Genomic DNA, 24,472 nt, shown 5'->3' with positions numbered 1-24,472 from the left:
TAAAATTTAAGAGACAAAATTATTCCCTTAAACTCGTCCTTAAAGTTAAAAACACAAACGCGTCCATTGTTTATTTACGGTACCCATTTATTTACACGTATTTTAATATTGACGTGCAATTTTGGAGAACATTTTATAAAGAGCGATGTTCTATTGGTAAGTAGCCTCAACAACTCGAGTTTATTTATAGATAGTCGGTTGTATCCGCTTGTTAAATCAATACTGTGTTGTGATAAATGCACTTTGTAAAACTGTGAAAGTTATAAATGCGTTATGGTTTATTGCGAAAATAACGTTTCCCATCGTTCATTATTCAGGAAAATATGAAAAACATCTCAACATAATGGTTAGATATTGTTTTAATGATGGTGTTTGTAAGTTAAAAAGACATTGGAATTGTATATTTAATTTTTCTTCAATAAAATTACCCCACCCATTTTGAAATGGTGGTTGATAATAATACACGTTATTGTGACACGCGTTACGTTTTTGTACAAAGATTGGAAGGATTTAACTGCCGTGTATTGAAATTGTGTGATTTGTGATATAACTGAAGGATAATGGATATAAATGAATGAATGCATTCTCAGAAAGTGACGTGCTTTACATACAAGTAAGCACTGGCACTTCAGAGAATTGTTCAAAAACTCAATTGGATTTTAAATGAAATGCAGGTAAGTGATTTATATATTTTATCGTTATAAAATAATAAAGTTTAATTGTCTTTTTTTGTAGACAATCATGCAAGTTAGAGAAAATATAGTTGATCTTCTTACAAATGGTCAACTATTAGAACGGTACAGATTTGATAGAAATGGGTTGATGTTTCTGGAACAATTACTTGGCCCAAGAATACAGCCAGCAACTCACCGACATAATAGTCTCTCTGCCATGGAAAAAATCCTCTTGACCTTAAGATTCTTGGCCACTGGTGGCATACAATTGAATGATGCCGACATACACAATGTTTCACAGTCCACCGTTTCTAAAGTAATTAACGAGGTTACACAACAACTTTCATCTCAACGGTTTGTAAACAGATTTATTAAATTTCCAACCACCATTCAAGAGCTAGATGTTCAGGTAGAACATTTTCATGGAATTGCCCGATTTCCAAGAGTGGTAGGATTAATTGATGGAACTCATGTTCGAATAAAGGCGCCATCAGAAGATGAAGCAGTGTATGTGAATCGAAAAGGTTTTCACAGTATAAATGTTCAAATTGTCATTGATGCTTTTGACAAAATAACAAATATTGTTGCACGTTGGCCTGGAAGTGTGCATGACAGTAGAATTCTCAATAACAGTGGTCTACGCCAGATGTTTGCGGACGGGCATATTCCCTTTAGAGGCAGATATCACATTCTGGGCGACAGTGGATATGCATGTTCAGAATGGCTGCTTACACCATATCTGAATCCACAGCCAGGTAGTCAGAGTGCCTACAACAGGTATCCATTTATAAAAAAATAATTTAAAAAAAATGTTTGTCTAAAAATTTAACTTATATGAACAGTTTATAGCATGAATGACGAACACATTATAACAATATAATTTATTTAAGTGTGCATACAATTTATTGACAAAACAGTTATTTCTAACACATCTGCATGAATAATTTTATATAGCGCAATAAAAAGCAGATGAATTTTCTTAGGAATGTGAAGATTGAAAGTTTAAATTAATTAGTGCTTCAATGTGTAAATATTAAATCAAATCAATAGGTTGTAATGGTAAAGTATCTTGATGAAGAAAAAAACAGTACCTACCAATAATGGAGTTTAATTCGTTTTTTTTACATATGTATTTTGCTCTGTTTATAAAAACATTTTCTTGCATGTAATAAGTTTTATAACCATGTAAAACAGATTTATAGTACATTTGTAACTTGCTTCTTTACATGTGTACATACAGATTAATTTATATTACTTTCTAGACATACATAAGTTAAGTAATTAAAACTCTCATATTTTCAATATTATGTTGAAACAGATCATTGAAGATTACACGGGCAAAAGTAGAAAGAGGAATCGGACAACTGAAAAGAAGGTGGGGTGTGTTACATGGTGAAGTTAGAATGAAACCAGAAAGAGTCTGCAGGTAAGAAGCTGTGAAATAAACTAAAATAAATATTGCATAGCCAAAAGCTAGAAGAAAACATTTAAAATAAGTTTTGTAACTTAAGTAAATACTGCTAATACATAATATACTTAGTGCTGGATATGTGACAACAACACTGTTCACATGTGAAAAATGCAAGGAAAAAATAAATACATCAGTTAAATATATTTTTGTATACACAGCCAACAAGTTTGTAATGCACACACTGTGCTTACTGTAAACTATTGCAACATGGCAAACAATCAGTTGTTTTTTTAATTAATTTAAGGATTATCATCTCCTGTGCAGTGTTGCATAACATCTGCAAAGACCTGAACATTCCGATACCTGATGATTATCCAGTCATACAGGAAGATGATCAGAACGATGATAACAACAATATGAATGCAGGAGTTGCACAAAATGGACTGCGATACCGGGATCAAATTGCTAATACATACTTTTAGATATTATTTGAAGTTTCATGTGAGGCTTAGAAAACTAGACACACAAGCCTTGGCCACTATTAAATAAAAATATTACAGGTTATTGGTAACAAATATACAGCAGCAAATAATAACATAATGGTAACATGTTTAACAGTTTATTTTTTGATGCTGTATTAAAGGGGCATATCTTCAGTATTTTTCTTTATAGTTAAATTTAAAGTTCCTTTTTTTATGATTATAAATCGTGAGGAACAATACTTGCTTGGTGAAATTGTTAAGAAAAAATATAGCTAAAGCGTAAAATATTGTTCCCAACATGGACCCAATGGTCTAAACTTAGAACTCACAAGCTTGGATGAGTTTTTTCTACACTGAAGTAATGTTAAATGTCTATAATTGTCACTGAGCATTCGCATTTTGTAATACGTATGTACATTTTATCATAACTTAAATATTCAACTATTACGATTTTCCAGCAAGTGCGAAAAGTGTCCGGGGAAAACCGGTTATAATTATTCAAATACATATAGAGAATATTTATCATTACCGAATCAGTGTTATAAGAAATAAGTTCTTTTATGTAACAATTTATTTCTGATTATGAAATGCTGTTGTGGCCATTGATATGCCCCTTTAAATATCAAAAAGTTCATAACAAAGTTAATAAATGTGCCACAAATTCAACTTCATTCCTCATGCTTTAGCTGCTTCTTTAGAAGTTTTATTTGTAGGATTAATTTTTCTTCTTTGAGTTTTTGAACTCGAGTGTGGCAACCGCAACTGCAGCAGACAGTTTCGATTGTAGCATTACTGTAATAAAAATCATAACAAGTGACTGAGGGATTTCATAACATTTTAACCAGGATAACAATTTCACAATGTTTTAACATATTGGTGACAAAACTAAAATATCTATGGCAAAGCTATAGTGTCTGAGTGCATGATTAATGTTTTGGAATAGTTTGTTATTCATAATGTGTACAAGATACATGTAAGTACCTTGTGTCATCATTCGCAAAGGTTGCCTATGCACTACCAGTAACTGGCGAAGGACGATTAAAACTGTTTAGCGCTGCAGTCGTCAGATGGACTGCAGAAGCTGTTTGTGTTCCTTGTGACGCCCCAGGACTGTGATCGAACAATTAAAAAAAATAATATTATAATTAACTGCTTTGTCAACATATTGCATATAAGCTTATGATGTTGAAAATAACTTTGATGTTGAAAATAACTTTGTCAATTTTACCAAACCGGAGAAGTTAAATTTTGCGCTCTCCAACACTGATTTATTCAATATTACTGCCAAAACCTGCTATTTAATTTTGAAATCTAGGAATAATTTGTTGTACAGATACATGTAATTATGTGTTTATAGCTCTATAAGGATATGTCATGGCTGCATAATAAAAATTATCATTTAGTTAGCATTTACAATATAGATATCTAGTACACTGTATTATAAAGTTCCGGGTTAATACTTCTACAATTGCATTCATAAAATATTTATTATTTCTTACATGATAATATATCATTTGCAGCAATGAAGTTTCCTATATCTTTAGGTCAAAATCTATCGCTAAACTTGTTATAAAGGGAGATTAATCTACAGTGCTTGTGGAGTTATCCCCTTTGCAAAAAAGAAGTAGCTAATATTGTCAGGGTGATATCTAAGTATTTTTTACTTGAGTCTTTTGGTCAATATTTATAATTCAGGTTATTGATTAGACATAATGAATATTAACTGCACTGCAGTCTGCTTCTTGTCTTAAAAGAAATACATTTCTGCTTCTTGTCTTAAAAGAAATATATTTTATCACTGTCAATAATGTCAAGTTTCTTACAGTACCTGAACATATAATTTAACTTTAATACAGAAGGTCATTGCCAACCAGTCCACTTAGGATCTAATTCTAGCTGGTTTTTGCTCTTTTAAAATATTTTTCAATACGCGCATTAGTGCCTTGATCTACAATATTCAGTCTTTTGTGAATGTGTATTATTTTATTGCAGTTGTTTAATCAAAGGTTGGCATTGGCAATCTGGTTTTTATGATGTGTCATATAAATCAACACTTATGATAAGAAAAATTATTGTTAATTTGTTACATATTTAAAAAAATGTCTATTGGTATAACAAATCTGTAAAGATTGGCCATGCATGTTTGTCATATTGTTTTGTATCTGTATATATTTTACATGTCATGGATAAGATAATAAACGTGTAAAACATGTGAAGAAACAGGCCTTTTTTGACCTTTTAGGGGAAAAAAGAACCTAGGTGCATTAGGGATTGTTTGTGTTAGTCAATTTGTATTGTATACTAGGATATGATAGAGACTGAAGAATAGTGTTGTTTACTACTTTTCTGCTATTATTCTATAATTGTTTTTTTTTTACAAATTGGAAAAATTGGTAATGGGTCAGATATTCTAACAAGCAGGAACTGTAGGAAAAGGTCAGACAAAATGAAATATTATAACTGTTACCCCCCCCCCCCCCACCCTTCATTTTTTTAAATTAAATTACCTATCGCCAAATGCATCAAATGCATCCAGTTGAAGGAACCCGCTGTCCAATGTGTGTTCGCCAATTCCAACAATGTTGGATGAACCTCTGCCCACAACGTCCATGATTGCCTCTGTTACAGGCCCTAGGACAGTGTTGACAGCTCCCCCACTTCTCTTTCTTTTGTGTATATCGGGTGATTAATTGAGGGTTTTATGGCATATTTTATATATGTTTAATATTTTTGAACAAATATTTGATATTTTATCAATTACTCTAAAACAAAAAATGTTGAATAATTAAATATAATGATGACTTGATAAAAAACTATTGAATTATTGATCATAATACAGATTTTTTATGTATACAATAAGGTCCAAACAATTTTACTGTTAAACAAAAAAGAATTTAACTCCTTATATTACATAAACCAAACCTTGAGGATTGGTTGCTTTCCTAAAATTTATTTAAAAATTGATTATTTATACAAGTACAAACCTGTTCTGTTTTGTGCCAACAGATGGTCTTGATATTTGGCCCTGTGGGTCTGTACCAGATTGTCCCACTTTTTCTGCAGGACAATACATTCCCTCGGATACTCTGCCCTCACATTGAAAATGGAAGAGACAGTCTCCCACATAATCTTCTTTGATGCAGAAGTAATTGCTGAAAATATGATATTTGCATATCAAACTGTAATAGAGTTTAATTTTAAATGTATGTATTTAGACACAATCAAACATGACAGTTGTACCACACTGCAAACTATGGCTAACAATAAATAAACTTGAGGTTTAATATTTTAAAGGGATCTTTTCACGCTTTGGTAAATTGACAAAATTGAAAAAAGTTGTTTCAGATTCGCAAATTTCCGTTTTAGTCATGATATTTGTGAGGAAACAGTAATACTGACCATTTACCATGGTCTAATAGAGCCATTATATGCATCTTTTGACGATTTTAAAACCTAAAACTTATAAAGCGTTGCAACGCGAAACGATTGAATAATTTGGAGAGTTCTGTTTTTGTCGTTAAATTTTGTGAAACTACGAAGATTGCTTATATAAGGTATAAAATACGCTAAGCATGTGTTCTCGGCGGAATAGCTCAGTAGGCTAAAGCGTTTTTACTTCAGGACTCTGGCAGGACTCCAGGGGTCAATGGATCGAAACCTGGTCCGGGCAATGTTCTTTTCCTTTTTTGCATTTTATTCTTGATTTTTTACTGGAGCTTTTACGATCCAATGTTTACATTTATCGATATAAAGCATTTAATGAATAAGTTAAAAAATGCCAAAATCTGTGAAAAGGCCCCTTTAAGGCTAGAAAATATGAAATCAAACTATCTTTTATCATGAATAATAGACTTAAGTAATGCTACAAAATAGCTGACATTTGTCAACTTAATGATTCCACAACATGCTTGTAAGCAAAACTGTTATGTGTCTGTTTGTCATAAACATTTACTACTTTCATCTGTCAAATAGCCTAATTGTGACATATTTTAGTTAACCAGTTTAAAAATCATTTTTTATAATAAGTATATTTTATATAAAAAGAAAGTGTTAATGCATGATCGTGTCAAATTTATTAACTTTGTCGACTAAAAAAAAATGTGTGTACAAAACAAGAGGCCAAATATCATAATTAATATATGTCAAAATTGACAGCTGCACCATAACGAATAATGAAAAATAACGTTTGTTAATACTTACATGGATTGAATCTGCTTTTTAGATAAGCATAACGGGTCAAAATAGACCCTTCTTTAACCGGCTCATTTATAATTTGAGCCAGCAACAAGCAGTCGTTGGCGCTGAAGTTTTCCTACCGCTTCTTCTTGCTTTCTATTTCAGCCATCTTTGTTGACATTATCGTCTGGCAACAAATGTTCGCCCATGCGCAGATGAAACTTCCGTTACTTTATTTAGAACGGTAAAAACCGAAAATTTATGCAAATTAGCATTCGTTCCGCTTGAGGTTAAAAATAGATTTAAGGCAAATCTTAATAAAGATTAACTTAAGATTTTCCTCGGAATACCACTTAAGAAATATCTCAATTTTATCCTTAGTTAAGAAAAAAAATAAGATAAGATTATGTCTTATCCTCATCTTTTAAGAAGCTACTGGAATACCACCCCAGGGGACCGTTTCTTTAAACTACGTACGTTCAAAAATCATGCGCAAGTGCAAAACGTTCAGTTAGTGGCGTTTCTATAAACTTCGTAAAGTTACGTTTACCGTATTTTTGCACGTAAAGTTACGTGTGCTCAAAGGCTCACGTTACTCAGTAATTTAGCATAAATATGGTGGCGTATGCAACGATATTTCGGAGAACCGAACGTAGACTACGAAATCTACGAGCGCAACATCAATTTGCTTAATTTAAACCTTTATCTATATTAAGATCTTGATAGGGCATTGGAATAACTGTAACGGAAATCCTGCGTTGATTGTGCAGGATCTATTGTGTACGATTGTGGATTGGAGTTTTGCTAAAAGAGGAAATTTTACATGTTCGAATCGATTGTTGTTATGATTTGTTCGATTTTCCTTTTGACAATTCATTCAACTTTCGTTTTGAACAAGGCTTTATCCATCACAAGACGCCAAGTTGAACTCGACGAATGTGACGTTTGCTGAGTGATAGAATTGATTCATTGTAAACATGGGTAAAGTCTACTTTTTCTGTAAAAATTATGTATTAGAATTGTATAATGTACGTTTTTGTAAATAGTTGCATTTATATTATACTGCTGTGTCAATGAATGACCATTATACAGTAATCTGTTCTAATATGAATTCAATTAATTTTAGCACAGATTACTGTATAATTGTCATTCATTGACACAGCAGTATAATATAAATGCAACTATTTACAAAAACGTAGATTACTGTATACAATTTTAATTGATATGTCAACAGCGCTTCTTATAAATGTGTATACGGTTGTCACTTTATTGTTGAATTTGTCACATTTACAGTTTAAGCAGAAGTTCTGCATTAAGATCCATTTCTTTGGAAATAATATCATGCATATATCATTTTGTCAAAACTGCGTAAAATAAAATATACTGTAGAGACTGTGAGATACAACCTGTCGACATGTAAGCTCAGTTGAGTTAGATTGGTCTTTGTCAGCTCTGGTACTACTTGAAAGTTCCCTGGGTACTCTTGTGTATGCTACAATATACCCTGGGTACAGAAAATATACTTAAGCATACCCAGGAATACTTAGCCTAAAACTGCTGTTGTTGGCTCTATTTTCAAAATAATAATGTTTCTGTTAATATTCTGTGAAATGGCCTCCGCGATGATATTATCGAAACTCGTACTCAAAAAAGAATATTGAGTTAGGTTTTGTTCAAAGAGGATTGTGTTTCGTATTCGGAAGTGCGTTTGATGACATCAGATTTTAGGCAGGAATAAAAGGCTGTACCCAGGGTACATTGAAGTGTACTTAAGAGTATCCCGGGTACTTTTAAGTAGAACGGGGCCAACAATGACCAATCAAGCTTCAGTTGTTTAAGCGCTGCAATTATTAACTGGAAGTAAAGGTCAAGGCTCACACACTTGGCTAACTTTGCGCAATGGTTATTGTAACAACTTAAACTTAAGTTATCTGAATATTAATAATGGCTAATTTTAATGTAGGTTTGAAAAGTTTTCACTGTTGAAGAAAATTTACTGAAAACATGTAGTGAAATGCACCAAATATGTCGTTTTATACAAAAACTGTCAAAACACTAGGACTTTTAAACCAATGAGATTTGTTTTTGGTAAGTTACAGTTGTAAGATGCTCAAAGTTGTATTTTTAGCGAGGCTGTTTTTGGAGAGAGAAAACCCGAGCTATTGTCATAGCCAGCTAGTTTTCCAACGTCCGCCCGTCCGCTGTAGGCAATGTGCTAAAACCTTAACATTTGGCTCTAAAATAAAAGTGTTTCCACCTTCAACTTTGAAACTTCATATGTAGATGCACTTTGATGAGTTCTAAACGCCACACCCATTTTGGGTCACTAGGTTATAGGTCAATGTCACTGTGACCTCTACAAAAATATAAAATTATGACAAGCTTTCACAGTCCAGCGTGGCACCAGATATGCGGTGCTCTTGTTTATTATCAGATTTCATCGGTAATCAATCATATTTATATCATATTGATGGCAATACTTTGTTGTTGCTGTATGCTTTACAATCATTTTTTCTGAGTTTTTAGGTTTTTTACAAAGAAATTTTAGAACACAAACCATGGGGACAATACAAAATCATTTCATTTTGTTTTATATATGGCATCATTAACATTCAAAATCTTTAATTTTATTACTATAAATGCAGTTGCCATGAAGAAAAAGTGTCAAATTTTAACTAAGGTCATTGTTAATCTTTACTGTCTGAAATATTTAATTACTAATTTTAAAGCGGGTATATACGATTTTTTATATGTGTTTAACTGTAATATATTGATAAAATATGTTACAATAACACAAAATAGGCAAGAAAAATTATATATTAAAGCCGAATTTCATAAAATGCAGCAAAGACAAATTAGCGCCCCGAGCCGATAGTGACGTATATATTTTCCTACAATAACCGAAGCATTCGTCTTTGTATTATAAACCGTTAAACTACGAGGGGTGTTCCAGAAGTTCGTGGATTTTCGCTATAACTTATTAGTTTGCTGGTAAAAGTCAATGAAATTTACATATTATACAAACCAATTATCACGGACTTTATATATAAGCTAAAATGCATGAATTACATAAAGCGCGTCTGAAACGCGTTGCCATAGAGACCTCAGTAACGACATGCGGCGCACGCGTGTATTTTATTATAAGCATGAGCGTTACGCGAATTTAAATTTGGTTTAAATGTCGTTGATAAACAGAATTTACGGCAAATTTCACGTTACAGCGCCTAAGTCCTCCTTACAGCCCGGATTTGGCCCCTATGGACTTCCGCGTCTTCTCGGAAGTTAAATCACAGTTGCGCGGTATTCGCTTTGCAAGTAAACAGGAACTTACAGTTGCAGCAAAGCGAATCGTGTCGTCTTTTGACGCTGACTGGTATAGAGACACTTTTGGCAAGTGAATTTCCCGACACATAAAGTGCATTCGCGTTGGAGGTGATTATGTGGAAAAGATTTGACAGTTGTTAACTTCATAACGTCATTGACGTTGAACAGAAACGTTACACGTGCGTCGGTGTGCGCATTGTGCACATGTTTAAATCTCTGAAATATATTTATTGTTTTATGTATTTCCATGATATTTGGAGAGTATATTTGGAAAGGACGAAATAGTCTTAACATGCTATTTGTTTGTCCATTTATGTTACCAAATGAAAGTTATAGCGAAAATCCACAAACTTCTGGAACACCCCTCGTAAGTTTAGATGCACATCGTACATGTATGGTTTATATTGAAATATATATATAATAAGTTTTTTACACAGTTTATATAAATTCATAAATATTTGACAACATCGTATATACCCGCTTTAAGATTATTTTTTAGTTTCCTATAAACCATATGGACACATTAAATGCAGTTTGATTGATATGTTCAAATAAAATTGTTATGTCATAAGAAGTTATTTAGAACCTTTTTTCTTTATAGGTGGTCACACAGATTGACAGAAAACTATCAACAATAAATGTCCATTTATACCATTGAAAGTTCTATAATAATGCTGTAAACATTGCAAAACCCACTTTATTTTATCTTATATTGTAAAAAGCAATGCTGCGAATTTTATCATTTTTTTACATTCAGTTATTTTATACCATTTTTTGTTGAGAAATATTAGAATAAGGTATACTGTCTTTATTATTATAAGTAAAGGTATTGTTTTAATGTTTTAAATCCATTAACTTGTACAAATAAATAAGAAACATAAAATAGACAATGTTTGTGTTGTGTAGAGCATTTACTACCATTGCACTCAAATAATTTAAATAATACCATTTTTGTTTCTTCACTTTTAACACCATAGTTAAGAATAATATTCACATTAAGTTTTTTGTCAAAAACATAACTTATAAGACAATATTAATTCAAAAGAAGTTGTTTGTTTTGCACTAAATAAAGCTTTTTGCGGACATGTATGGTATCAGTGTATGTGTTCAAAAATCAATTGAAAAAAAAAAAACTATTAAAGATTTGAACTGAAAAAAACAACAGATTTAACACATTCTCATAATTATGTATCTTTCCAAAACACATGAACAAACATTTGAATATATAAAAAAAATGTAATGGAAATTTAATATCAATTATATGGACACATATTTTTAATAGCATAATTATTAGGAACTTGCAAGAATAAATTGTGTCATCCTGACATGATTCAACTAGTAAAATTTAACTTCATAAAAATAGGAACATTTAAAAATGGTTTGCTTTCTCCCTGTGTTTTGTTCATATGTACATTAAGCCAGATGTGTAAAACATTTCCATGAAATTAAATTGATGCATTAGTTTCAATTAGTGAATGGCATTATGTTAAAGTATATTATGAGTAACTGAACTATCTCACAACTATTTCAGTCATTGTGTTGGTAAAGCATGTAAAGTGATTCAGGTTTACGCAAGTGCCCGCTTGTCATACCAATTACCCCATACCAATGACCCAGGATGGATCCCAATTTCTTAAATTTTGTATTTAGAACTAATCACAACTGGTACATACCCTGACATATATTTTACCAATCCATGCATTTTTTTAAAATATTGAACAAAAAATATAATATAATTATATATGTGAAGAAGCATACTTTATGATAATTGCAAATGCCTATTGTCTCAAATTAATAGAAGCATTCATGGACAATGTTAATTAATCACAGAAAAAAGATTCTCATTTTAAATGAATTTATGAGTAAAAATCTGTTGTTGTTTTTTTTAATATTTTGCACACAAGTATAAATATAAACATGGTAAAAACATGATGTTGATTGTTATAAAATTATCTAGAAGTGCGACAAGTGAATACAAGCTACAGAGTTTGTTAATTCTTTTAAAACCATACTGTACTACTGTACATTATCATTGAACAGTAAATAAAATTAAAAAAGATACTACCTTCTTTACAGAGGACATTGCTGATGTTCTTCTCATTATAGGGCTTCCCATTTGTAATTCAGTGATGCACTAAACATAATCAAAGATACCCTTCCAGTAAATTAAATTCTTGTCAGGAAACTCATTGATTATGTTCCTGTAAATTCAGATGTGTAAGCTACAATACACATGCCTGTCTTCTCAGTATTATCCATCCATTTTTTCCAGTTTGCTCCAGCAATTCCAGTTTGAAATATATCTGACTAACCTTCGTAAAAGATTTGCTTCAGTAAGAATCATCTCTTCTGTTTTAACAAAGAGCATATCCAGCGCAACAAAGAATGGCCACACTTAATTTTAAAAGAATCAAGAGATTGAACTTTTTTTACAGTGGACCTCTTTTTTCGTCCCAATTTCGCAAACAAGGGAAAGAACTTTGCTCTTTATAAGGTACTTCTTAAGGATAAATGTATAAATATTTAGTCTACCGAAAGTTTGTTAGAGAAAGCAAATTAAATCTACTTTATGAATTTCTTCAAATGTTCACTATAAGGTCCGCGCAATCACCAGACTTCTGTTTAGAGATTATTCAAACATAGCAACTAAGTTTTACGCTACGTTCGGTTTATAGAAACCCACTTACGCATTCAGAAAAACATACGTAACTTTATACGTACGTAAATTTTCGTCCGTAAAGTTACGCATTGTACCAGAAAATGCGCTAGTAGGGTCACGCTGTGAAGTATTGCGCGAAAACCACCTGGGTACGTGGTATTTATTCATGGTTTTATGGGTTGTGCTATGTTTTGCGTGTAAAATATCATTCCAAAGGCAGGCTATCATTTCCATTTCATTCGTCCCCAGCCACTTTCGTACATGGTAAAACGTTTATTTTGAAGCCACTGTTTGCGGCCTTGCAATTCTTTCACTTTTGTCAATAGTATCACCTGTACAGGTTCCATATGCCTTTTTTATCTTAAATGTAAGTTTCAGACTACTTGTGTGCAGTGAATGTGTTTTTATGATTGCATGATCATTGTTTTCTGAATTGAGCGTGGTGGAGATCAAGAAGGCGTCCGCGGCTCCGAGAGAGTGTGTGTCTACCGTGGTCTGCTACCTTAAGAAGTACCTTATAAAGAGCACAGTTCTTTCCCTTGTTTGCGAAATTGCGACGAGAAAACAAGGTCAACTGTAAACAAAGTGCAGTCTCTGGATTCTTTTAAAATTAAGTGATGCCATTCTTTGTTGTGCTGGATATGCTCTTTCTTAAAACAGAAGAGATTATTCTTACTAAAAAAAATCTGATACGAAAGGTTAGTCAGATAGATCTATATTTAAAACTGGAATTGATGGAGCAAACTGGAAAACATGGATGGATAATACTGAGAAGACAGGCATGTGTATTGTAGCTTTCACATCTGAATTTACAGAAACATAATCAAGGAGTTTCCTGACAGGAATTCAATTTACTGGAAGGGTATCTTTGATTATGTTTAGTGCGTCACTGAATTACAAATTGAATGCCCTATCATGAGAAGAACATCAGCAATGTCCTCTGTAAAGAAGGTATTATATTTTTAAAATTTCATTTACTGATTAATAATTTCGAATGCACAGTACAGTATGGTTTTAGAAGTACATTTGTATTTACAAAGGTCTGTAATTTGTATTCACTTGTCGCATTTCTAGATAGTTTTATAACAATCAACATCATGTTTTTACCATGTTTATATTTATACTTGTGTGCCAAATATTTAAAAAAAACAACAACAGATTTTTACTCATCAATTCATTTAAAATGAGAATTTTTTTTCTGTGATAAATTAGCGACAACATTGTTCATGAATGCTTTATTTCATTTGAGACAATTGGCATTTGCAATAATCATAAAGTATGCTGCTACACATATTATATTTTTTGTTCAATATTTTAAAAGTGCATGGATTGCTAAAATATATACCAGTTGTGGTTAGTTCTAAATACAAAATGTGAGAAATTGGGATCTATCCTGGGCCATTGGTATGGGGTCATTGGTATGACAATCGGGCACTTACATAACCTGAATCACTTTACATGCTTTACCAACATGACTTAAATATTTGTGAAAAAGGTCAGTCACTCATAATATAATTACATGTATACATAATGCCATTCACTTATGGAAACTAATGCATCAATTTAAATTCATGAAACAGTTCTACACATCTGACTAAATGTACATATGAACAAAACACAGGGAGAAAGCAAACCATTTTTAAATGTTCCTATTTTTAGGAAATTATATTTTACTTGAATCATAGTGTACTGTAGGTTGAATCATGTCACGATGACACAATTTATTCTTGCAAGTTCCTAATACTTATGCTATTAAAATTATGTGTCCATATATATATATATATTTCTGTTACAATTTCTAAAAAAAGCTGTAAAAATTGTGTTATTCAATTATTTTACATGTGTTTTGGAAAGATACATAATTATGAGAATATGTTAAATCTGTTTTTTTCAGTTCAAATCTATTATCAGGGGTTTTTTTTAGAAAGAGGGGAAGACGCTGGACGCTGGGTAAAAGGGGAAAATCGAGCGCGAAAGAGACATATTTGGGGAAAAAATCAAAACTGTTCATTTCAATGTCTATAACTCACCTACAGACTTCAGGGTTTTTTTTTAAGAAAAAGAGGCATGTCTCTGGCCTTTTTGTTCTTAAGCACATGAACAAGTATGATATTAAAGTCAAAGTCCTAAATAAAGTTGCAGGTGTAGATCTTATAATGGGAAATGTTTTCAACTGGGGCCGGGGAACGATGTCAATATTATGATTTCAATTTCATGATGAATGGGTTGACGATCTAGATCAGCTACAGTATTGGAAAGGAAAGGTGCGGCAGCTGCCGATTGTCTACTTTCACTTTAACAATAATCAGACAGTATTAATCGATGTTGATTACATGTACCTCCGAATCCTGCTGGGATTTAACGGTTTTTGATGATTCATTCTTAAAAAATGCGTCATTTCAATTAATATTTTCCGAGTCCGAACGTTTTATTTTGTTCGTGTATGAACGCCAATTGTGAGACTTTTTTCTGTTTTAACGTTTATATCTTGGCTTTCACATAACCCGGATGAAAATTCGACTGGTTTCCGGTAATTAATTGACGAAACACCCTTCTCGCGCAAGACAGGAATCCAGTAAAATAGTCACATGATTAATACGATTAGTTGCCCGGTTTTCATGACGTAATATAAGAGCTATATATAGAATCACTGGGATTCCCAGATTTGAGTGTTCGTCGGGAGAGAGAGAGAGAGAGCGAGATCGTCGTACATAGTACAAATTGGATAAGTGTCGACTTCCCAAAAGAAAAAAAACATTTCTTTGAGGGTAAAATATTATATTTTGGTGAAAAATTATATTTTTGGAGGGGAAATGGTATTTTTAGGGGAAAAATTCTGGTAGGGGAAGACGCCGAATATCGGCGTCACTTTCTTAGTAAAAAAAAACCCTGATTATTTTTCTTTCAATTGATTTTTGAACACATACACTGCTACCATACTTGTCCGCAAGAAGCTGTATTTAGCGCAAAACAAACAACTTCTTTTGAATATATATTGTCTTATAAGCTATGTTTTTGACAAATAAATTAATGTTAGTATTATGCGTAAATATAGTGTTCAAAGTGAAGAAACAAAAAAATGGAATTGTTTAAATCATTTGATTGCAATGGTAGTAAATGATTAACACAACACAAAAATTGTCTATTGTATATCTTATTTATTTATTTGTAAAAGTTAATGCATTTAAAACATTTTAAAAATACATTTACTTATAATAATGAAGACAGTATATCTTATTATAATCTTTCCGAACAAAACATTGTTTAAAATAAGTGAATGTTAAAGCCGGCCGAGTTGATATTGCTCACAACAATTTGGTTTTCTCAACTGACCAGAATTGATCAGTATTCGTCAGATACATTCTAAAGCTTAAATCTTGCATACTGATTTTCGCAAAAAAAATGTGCAAAAAAAGACAAAAGCATCAAAAATACGAAACCTAATCATGTACATAACGGAATCCTCAAGACTATTATTAACCTGTGACGTATACACGCTTTGGGCCACGTGAGCGCCTATTTCACGTGATTTCCACTTCCGCGCTTTTCAAATCAAAGAAGAACTCCTTAATCACAGGTGTTGGGCGCGTGGCCAAGTCACTTGAACACTATCAATATGTCATAAAACAACATTTTTCATCATTTTGACAAACACAGTTCTGATATATTATATATATACAAGGTAGATATCTCTTGACACAGGAAAATCACCTACATCAACATGTTAAAGCCAGTAAATGCCTAAATGACGGTCCATTTTGTTAGGAAAGGTTGCCTCGTGACGAAAAATGACCACGAACGGCTACTTGCCAACATAAACTACAAGAAAACACTTATCGAAATCGAATCCTAGAAATGCCAGGTCGGCTCTCGTCTGACCGAACGTTTAGTGCCGATTTTAACAAGAGTAAAGCTATCGAAATATCCCAGCTATGGAACATAATCCACATTAGTACAATAAACAAATACGGAATTGAATTTTATAATGTTATCAGAAATTTTTGTTTGGTCAAAATGATTAAAAATGTTGTTTTAGTGACTTGGCCACGGATCCATCACCTGTGCTCCGAGTCTGTGCATTTATTTTCATTCTTCAGACGAGTCCATGCCTCGGGTGAATCACGTGGTTTTACATGTGACCCGCGCGTGTTTAAATTTAGATCATTTCTGTCCATGGACAGAAATTGAAAAGCCCTATCTTTGAACTGATTTTTGGCATTTCCTGACCGATTTTGACCAAATTGTTTGCATATCTGACATAAATACAATCACATTTTGACTCATAATCACTTTTTTGCGACACATAACAAAATTTACCAACATCAACTCGGCCGGCTTTAAAACAAAGAGAAAATTTGCAGCATTGCTTTTCACAATATAAGATACAATAAAGTGGGATTTGCAATGTTTACAGTGTTATTATAGAACTTTAAATGGTATAAATGGACATTACTGTATGTACAAAAACACAGTATAGAGTTTAAAGAAATGTGTTCTAAGATAGTTGAAAATAAAATTGATTGTTGATAGTTTTTTTGTCAATCTGTGTGATAACCTATAAAGAAAAATGGTTCTAATATAAAATAACTTCTTATGACATAACAATTTTTATTTGAACATATCAATCAAAATGCATTTAATGTGTCCATATGGTTTATAGGAAACAAAAAAATAATCTTAAAATTAGTAATTAAATATTTTAGACAGTAAAGATTAACAATTACCTTGATTAAAATTTGAAACCTTTTTCATGGCAACTGCATTTATAATAAATAAAAGATTTTGAATGTTGATGATACCATAAATAAAACAAAATGAATTGATTATATATTGTCTCCATGGTTTGTGTTATAAATATCCTTTGTAAAAAAACTAAAAACTAAGAAAAATGATTGTAAAGCATACAGAAAACAACAAAGTTTTGCCATTAATATGATATCAATATTGATTACAGATGAAATCTGATAATAAAAAATAAAACTGTATGCATTGTACATGTGTAACTACATTTCAATACATGTTTTCAGTAAATTTACTTCAACAGTCAAAACTTTTCAAACCTTCTTTAAAATTAGCCATTATGAATATTCATATAACTTAAGTTTAAGTTGTTATTATTCTGTAGGATTTTTTAAAACGTAATTACCGGTGACAGTATTTGGAGAATGTATTAGACAATTAAAAGTAATATTAAAGGGGCTTGTTCACACTTAAATTGCATTTTTTTGAAGTTTTTCATTTAATGCTTTAAATTGATAAATTTATACATCGCAAATAGCGTGCTCCAGTATAAAACACAAATACAGTTAAAATAAGAAAGAAAAAAGTAAGCCGCACCAAGCCTCGAACCACTGACCCTTGGATCGGTTTTTTCCCCGACTAAATATAGATTTTAAATATAAATTTAAATATAAACACGCACTGTGACAACAACAACAACAAATATGGCGGAATCTGTATTGTCAAACACGGAAGAAGAAGGTAAAATATTTTTTTTTAATTGTAAAACTCAATAGTGCGTATGATTTTTTTTTAATAAAAGTAGATTAAAATAGTATAACTGATCAAATGATTCGTTTTCGTTACATAAGAATATGCATATACATCACAGAACGCGTAAATACTGATTCTCTCGTTTACACTTAAGTTAAAGACAGAGACTAAAATTAAAAGCCAAGTTGAATACAGAATTAACTTTAGTATTCGCGCAAATAAATTAAATTTATCATTAGCCTTGGAGTACTGAGATCATTTAAACATTACAGTATCTTTTTCTTTCCTCATCACTGACAGTGACAACATTATTTGTTGGCAGGCAATTCAAGATGCTGTGCATTTATTGACATATTCATTATTGTGTGCTATATGACAATGACATTTATTATTAACTAAAATGCATTTGAATGGTACTGGTAGTTTATTAATTTAAACCCAAAACTCATAGTTAACCCTTAATGCGCTGGAACCGAATTTTGAAGGCCTTTGCAAACAGTTTGGATCCAGATGAGACGCCACATTTTAGCAGATGACAAATTTCCCAGCATGCAAAGGGTTAATGTATTTATATCAGTTTCTTCTGTACAGCTATTTTATAAATAAACTGAATAACCAAAATATTTTTGAAAATAGTAACACAGTTTAGTAATTCATGGCATCAAATGCATGTAGCTGGCGCCAGACAACTCGCACCAATACCAACTTGCCCCAAAACAAACTCGCATCAAACATATGGTCACTTGCTCCAACCAAGAGACAACTCGCCACGATTTATTTTCGTGCATCTTATTGTTTCTTTATTTAAAGTATTTTATCTTTATATTCTTTGTTAATTTAGCAAAGCACGTATATATTTTGATAAATGTGTATTTCAACTGTATATTGTATTTTGAATAAATCAAATACAGGTCATCTAAAATGCATTTTTCATTGTATTTGTAAAAGCCAAGAATATTCTGGATATTCCTCTTTTTTCAATTGTTTTGAATATCCTCAAGATTTGATTTCCTGAATGTCGAAGAAAACTTATTAGATAATAATACCACATATTTACAACTCACTTTTTAAATAGAGACCATAAATAGTTTTAAAAAGTGGTTTAAATTGTGTATTTACTTTTTCAATAGGATACAACCATAATTAAACCAAGAAGTTTATGAAGAAGGGATCACTGGATATTGTCACTTTGGTACAAGAAACAGAAAAGGTATACTTATTTAGCTGCATTTTTTTCTGTTAATTTCATTTGAGAATATTGAAATAATTTGTAGATAATGTTTTCAGATATTCAGGCAAGTTGAGATTTCATTGAAAGAAATATATGTCATTTCACAATATTCTTGAATGGAAACAGAAAAAAACTCAGTTCAACGCACTAATTGTTGATATATAAAACAAAGTCTTTGTATGTAAAACTGTGTTGCTACATGAGCAAAGAATTTAAAAAATGATCCTACACTACACTAGGTGAATATTGAAATTTTACAAAAAAATGACAGGAATGTTTAAAAATGGTGTCATGAAAAATAAAAAATTCTATATGTACATGTAGCTACATCTTGTGTCAAAATTCTTAGCTTTATGTTCAAAATATTTATTGTTAAATGCAGAAATGTCTTTTCAATGATATCAAAGACCACCTTACTTATACGGAAGCATAGGAGCTGTTGAAGGAAATTGCTACCAGACAGTCAGCAGTTATCACTGACAGCCTGTCCTAGCCCAGCTTGGACCATCCTCAAGCTAACCATGATGGTGTGTTTGCAAGAATTGTCCATTTGGTAGACCATGGTGAAGACCAGCTTTGTTGTGGCATGGCCTGACAATACTGTACAAGCCAGAGACCAGTATGTTTACTGTTGTTGAATATGACCCATTTTTCATGTTTATTTTTCTGTGGGCCTGTTTAACAGAATTAATAATGCACTTTATCTATTTCAAATATGTTATTTTTCTGTGGACTGTTTAACGGAATTATTAATGCATTTTATCTATATCAAATATTTTATATGTCTGTGGGCCTGTTTAATGGAATTAGTAATGCATTTTATCTTTATCAAATATTGTTGCTTGTAATATGAATATAGAACACGTAAAACTACTCATGTAATTGTCTCAGCTTAAAATCAAAAGTGTAAAAAAAATAACTCATTTACTGTCGAAACAGTGGCCATTATGTTCCTGCATCTTAAAAGTTAGACAATAACAGCTAATATATATATATATATAGATAGATTTAGCAAGGGGTTTTGAGTTTTTTATGTGTTCATATTTTTCAGAAAAAGGGTTAAGTGGTGACTGATCCTCTCACCCTCCTTATACAGGAAACGTTTCGGAACAACGTGTTGGCACTGAAGATGTGGAGGACACAGATTGATCACAGTACATCCTTTGGATACATGGACACCTTCAACGGGACGACAAAAAAACTGTACCTGCCTTTTTTTGACAGGAAGTAGTTAATAAATTTATGCAGTACATAGGTCTTAATATACATCCTATTTAGCCTTTTTACAGCCTTTTCAGCCTATTAAGCCTTGGTACATAGGTTCAAACATACATCATATTTAGCCTATTTTGGCTTATTTAACAGCTTTTTCAGCCCAATTAGCCAATATAGAAAGTTTAAAACGAAGGTTAAAAATAACATCCTATTTAGCCTATTGAACAGCCTATTTAGCCTATTTGGCAAATTTAGTTCAGATGTAGAAATATACATCCTATTTAGCCCATTTAGCTCATAGGTTGAAACACACATCCTATTTAGCATATTTAAAAGCCTTTTCAGCCTATTTAGTGCATATGTTGAACATAATATCCTATTTAGCCTATTGAACAGCCTTTTCAGCCTATTTAGTACGAAGGTTGAAACATACATCCTATTTAGCCTATTTAACAGCCTTTTCAGCCTTTAAGCCTATTTAGCCTTTTTAGTACAAAGGGAGAAACATACATCCTATTAAGCCTATTAAACAGCATGTTTAGGATATTTAGCCCATTTAGTACAAAGGTTTAAACATACATCCTAGTAAGCCTATTTAGCTTATTTAACAGCCTTTTCATCCTATTTAGAAAGTTAAGTACAAAGGTTTAAAAATACATCCTATTTAGCCTAGCCTATTTAGCCTATTTACAAGTTTAGTACATACGAAGACATATACATCATGTTTAGCCTATTAAACATCCTATTTAGCCTTTTTAGTCTATTTAACAGCCTTTTCAGCCTATTTAGTAAGCTTAGTACAAAGGTTAAAACATACATCCTTTTTAGCCTATTTAACAGCCTTTTCAGCCTGTTTAGCCTATTTTGAAAATAAGTTTAAAGGTTAAAAAATACATTTTATTTAGCCTTTTTTAGCAATTTTAGTAAATACGTAGACACATACATCCTATTTAACAGCATATTTAGCAAGTTAAGTAAATACGTAGACACATACATCCATGTAGCCTATTTAACAGCCTATTTAGCAATTTTAGTAAATACCTAGATACATACATCCTATTTAACAGCCTTTTTAGCAAGATTAGTACATACTTTGACACATACATCGTATAAAGCCTATTTAGCCTTTTAACAGCATGTTTAGCAAGTAAAGTACATACGTAGACACATTCATCCTATTTTTTTAGCCTATTTAACAGCCTTTTCAGCCTATGTAGACAGTTGAGTACAAAGGTTAAAAATACATCCTTTTTAGCCTATTAAACAGCCTATTTAGCAAGTTAAGTACATACGTAGATATACATCCTTTTTAGCCTATTTATCCTATTGAACATCATATTTAAGCCCATTTAGACTATTTAACAGCCTTTTCAGCCCATTTAGAAAGTTAAGTACAAAGGTTAAAACAGAAATCCTTTTTAGCCTATTTATAAGCCTATTTAGCCTATTTAGCAAGTTTAGTACATAGGTAGACATAAACATCCTATTTAGCCTATTTTACAGCCTATTTAGAAAATATGTAGACACATAAATCCTAATTAACTCATACATCCTACTTAGCATATTCAGCCTATTTAATAGCCAATTCAGAAAGCTTAGTACATATGTAGACGCATACATCAAATTTATGCCATTTAACAGGTTATTGGGTCTATTTAGCAAGTTAAGTACATACGTAGACATATTTTTTTAGCCTATTTAACAGCCTATTTAGCCTTTTCAGCAAGTAAAGTACATACGTAGACACATGCATCCTTTTTAGCCTATTTAACAGCCTTTTTATCACATTTAGCAAAGTTAGTACATAATTAGACACATAAATCCTATTTAGCCTGTTTATCAAGTTTAGAACATACATGAATGTAGACTCATACATCCTAATAAGAATATTTAGCCTATTTAACAGCCAATTTAGCAAGCTTAGTACATGCGTAGACGCACACATCCAATTTAGCCCATTTAACAGGCTATTTAGCGTATTTAGCAAGTTTCATACATACGTAGACACATACATCCTATTTAATAGTGTATTGAGCTTATTTAGCATGTTTTGTACATATATAGACACATTAATCATATTTAGCATATTTTGCCTATTGAACAGCCTATTTAGCTTCTTAATCAAGTTAAGTATTATTGAGCCTATTTAGCTTATTTAACAGCCTTCTCAGGCTTATTATCATATTTATTAAGTTAAGTAAATATTTTCATACATACATCGCATTTACGCTATTTATTAGCCTTTTTTAGCCGTTTAGCCTACTAATATTTAGCAAGTTAAGTACAATGGTAAATGCAGGCATCGTATTAAGTATATTTAATGACCTTTTCAAGCTTTTCAGACTATAGCAAGTTTAGTACAAAGGATTTCTCATACAGCATGAGTAGCCTATATATTAATCGTTATTGAGCATATTTAGTAAGTTCAGTAAATAGATTCAAACATACATCGCATCTGGATTATTGTATATCCATTTCAGCTTATTTACCACGCGTAGTACATAGGTTGAAACGTACAACCTATTTAGCCTATTAAACAGTCTTTCAGCCTATTTGTCATGTTAAGCATATAGGTTCAAAAATACATCCTAGTTAGCCTATTTAAATGCTTATTTATCAATCTTTTCTGCTTATTTAGAAAGTTTGGTACATATGTTGAAAAATACATCATAAAAAGTCTGTTTAGCCTATTTTAAAGCCTTTTCAGCCCATTAAGCAAGTGTAGTACACAAGTGCAAACATACAACTTCTTAAGCCTATTTACACAGCTTTTAAACCTATTTAGCAAGTTTAAAGTATGGTTATTACATACTGGGCACGTGTTTTTCCCAGTGTACACCAGTAACCCACACACACCATCCACGCCACAAACAGATGGAGACTAAATCAAAATTAAATGTCATCTCTGTAAATATTTAAATATCTTAAATTAAAACTTAAGTACATAGGAATTGACACTGTGTAACTACATTTGTCAAAACATTTGCAGTCTAGTAAGTGTATTATTTAGGAGTACATGGACACAATATTTGTTCTTACACTATGCGACTACAGGTGGGGAAAGTCTTTGAACACGCGCATGTGAATGAAACGAAGTCAATACAAAAAGTTAAGTTTTGTAGTAACATTTGTGCTTTTTTAATGTATTATTGATTGTTATTCACGTAAAATAATATGGTAGTTGCAGCTAGAATATCAGCAGCAGTTGTAGCAATAAATGCGATCATGGTGATAGGGTAGGGTGATAGGGTGATGGTTGATTGTGGTGTTCTTGGTGTTCATGCTGTTAAAAGAGTTTTTTATTTAAATGTTTGTTATTGCTTTTCGTGTGTATGGGTTTATAATACAATTGTTGATGTTGATGTATTTAAAAACAACATCAAAACCATTTGATGACAACAATTAAAATATGTACGGGAAGGATACACAAAAAACCAATTTCATATGCTTGATAATTGAGTACACCTTTTAATTGAACTTCATTTAACTTAAATACTAATTATTAGTCATCATTATACATTTTTACTTTCACAACATCACATATATATATTTAACAAAATAGCACATATGTATTACGCGACATCAAAGATCAATTTAAAAGTAAAAACTGACTAAATTTGTATGGCTTTTCAATGATTATCTACCTGAGTAATATATGCACTTATTTGTTAAGTACCAAACATTATTTTTTAGCAGAAGGATACACAAATTTTTTTTTCCATATGCTTGACAATTGTATACACCTTTTAATTGAACTTAATTTAACTTAGATACTAATTAATAGTCATCATTATCCATTTCACGTTC

The 24,472-nt window shown here is 31.7% G+C and overlaps 1 protein-coding gene and 2 long non-coding RNA genes across 3 annotated transcripts in view; 1 reads left to right on the top strand and 2 right to left on the bottom strand.

The window, feature by feature from the left end:
* LOC127839947 (ZZ-type zinc finger-containing protein 3-like) overlaps positions 1-24,472 on the top strand; it is a 432,333-nt gene that overhangs the window by 291,708 nt on the left and 116,153 nt on the right. The gene's annotated exons all lie outside the window — the stretch shown is intronic.
* Positions 637-6,995, bottom strand: LOC127837978 (uncharacterized). Its single transcript, XR_008029572.1, has 3 exons — positions 6,768-6,995; positions 5,552-5,719; positions 637-1,442 (listed from the first exon to the last, which is right to left on the bottom strand). It is a non-coding gene; the product is annotated as an uncharacterized LOC127837978 (long non-coding RNA).
* On the bottom strand, positions 2,905-5,219 carry LOC127837979 (uncharacterized). Its single transcript, XR_008029573.1, has 3 exons — positions 5,075-5,219; positions 3,549-3,677; positions 2,905-3,359 (listed from the first exon to the last, which is right to left on the bottom strand). It is a non-coding gene; the product is annotated as an uncharacterized LOC127837979 (long non-coding RNA).

The sequence above is a fragment of the Dreissena polymorpha genome, chromosome 7 (genome assembly GCF_020536995.1).
Source record: "Dreissena polymorpha isolate Duluth1 chromosome 7, UMN_Dpol_1.0, whole genome shotgun sequence".
Taxonomy (NCBI): domain Eukaryota; kingdom Metazoa; phylum Mollusca; class Bivalvia; order Myida; family Dreissenidae; genus Dreissena; species Dreissena polymorpha.
The sequence above is the reverse complement of the archived record's forward strand: the minus strand, read 5'-3'. Positions and strand labels throughout refer to the sequence as shown.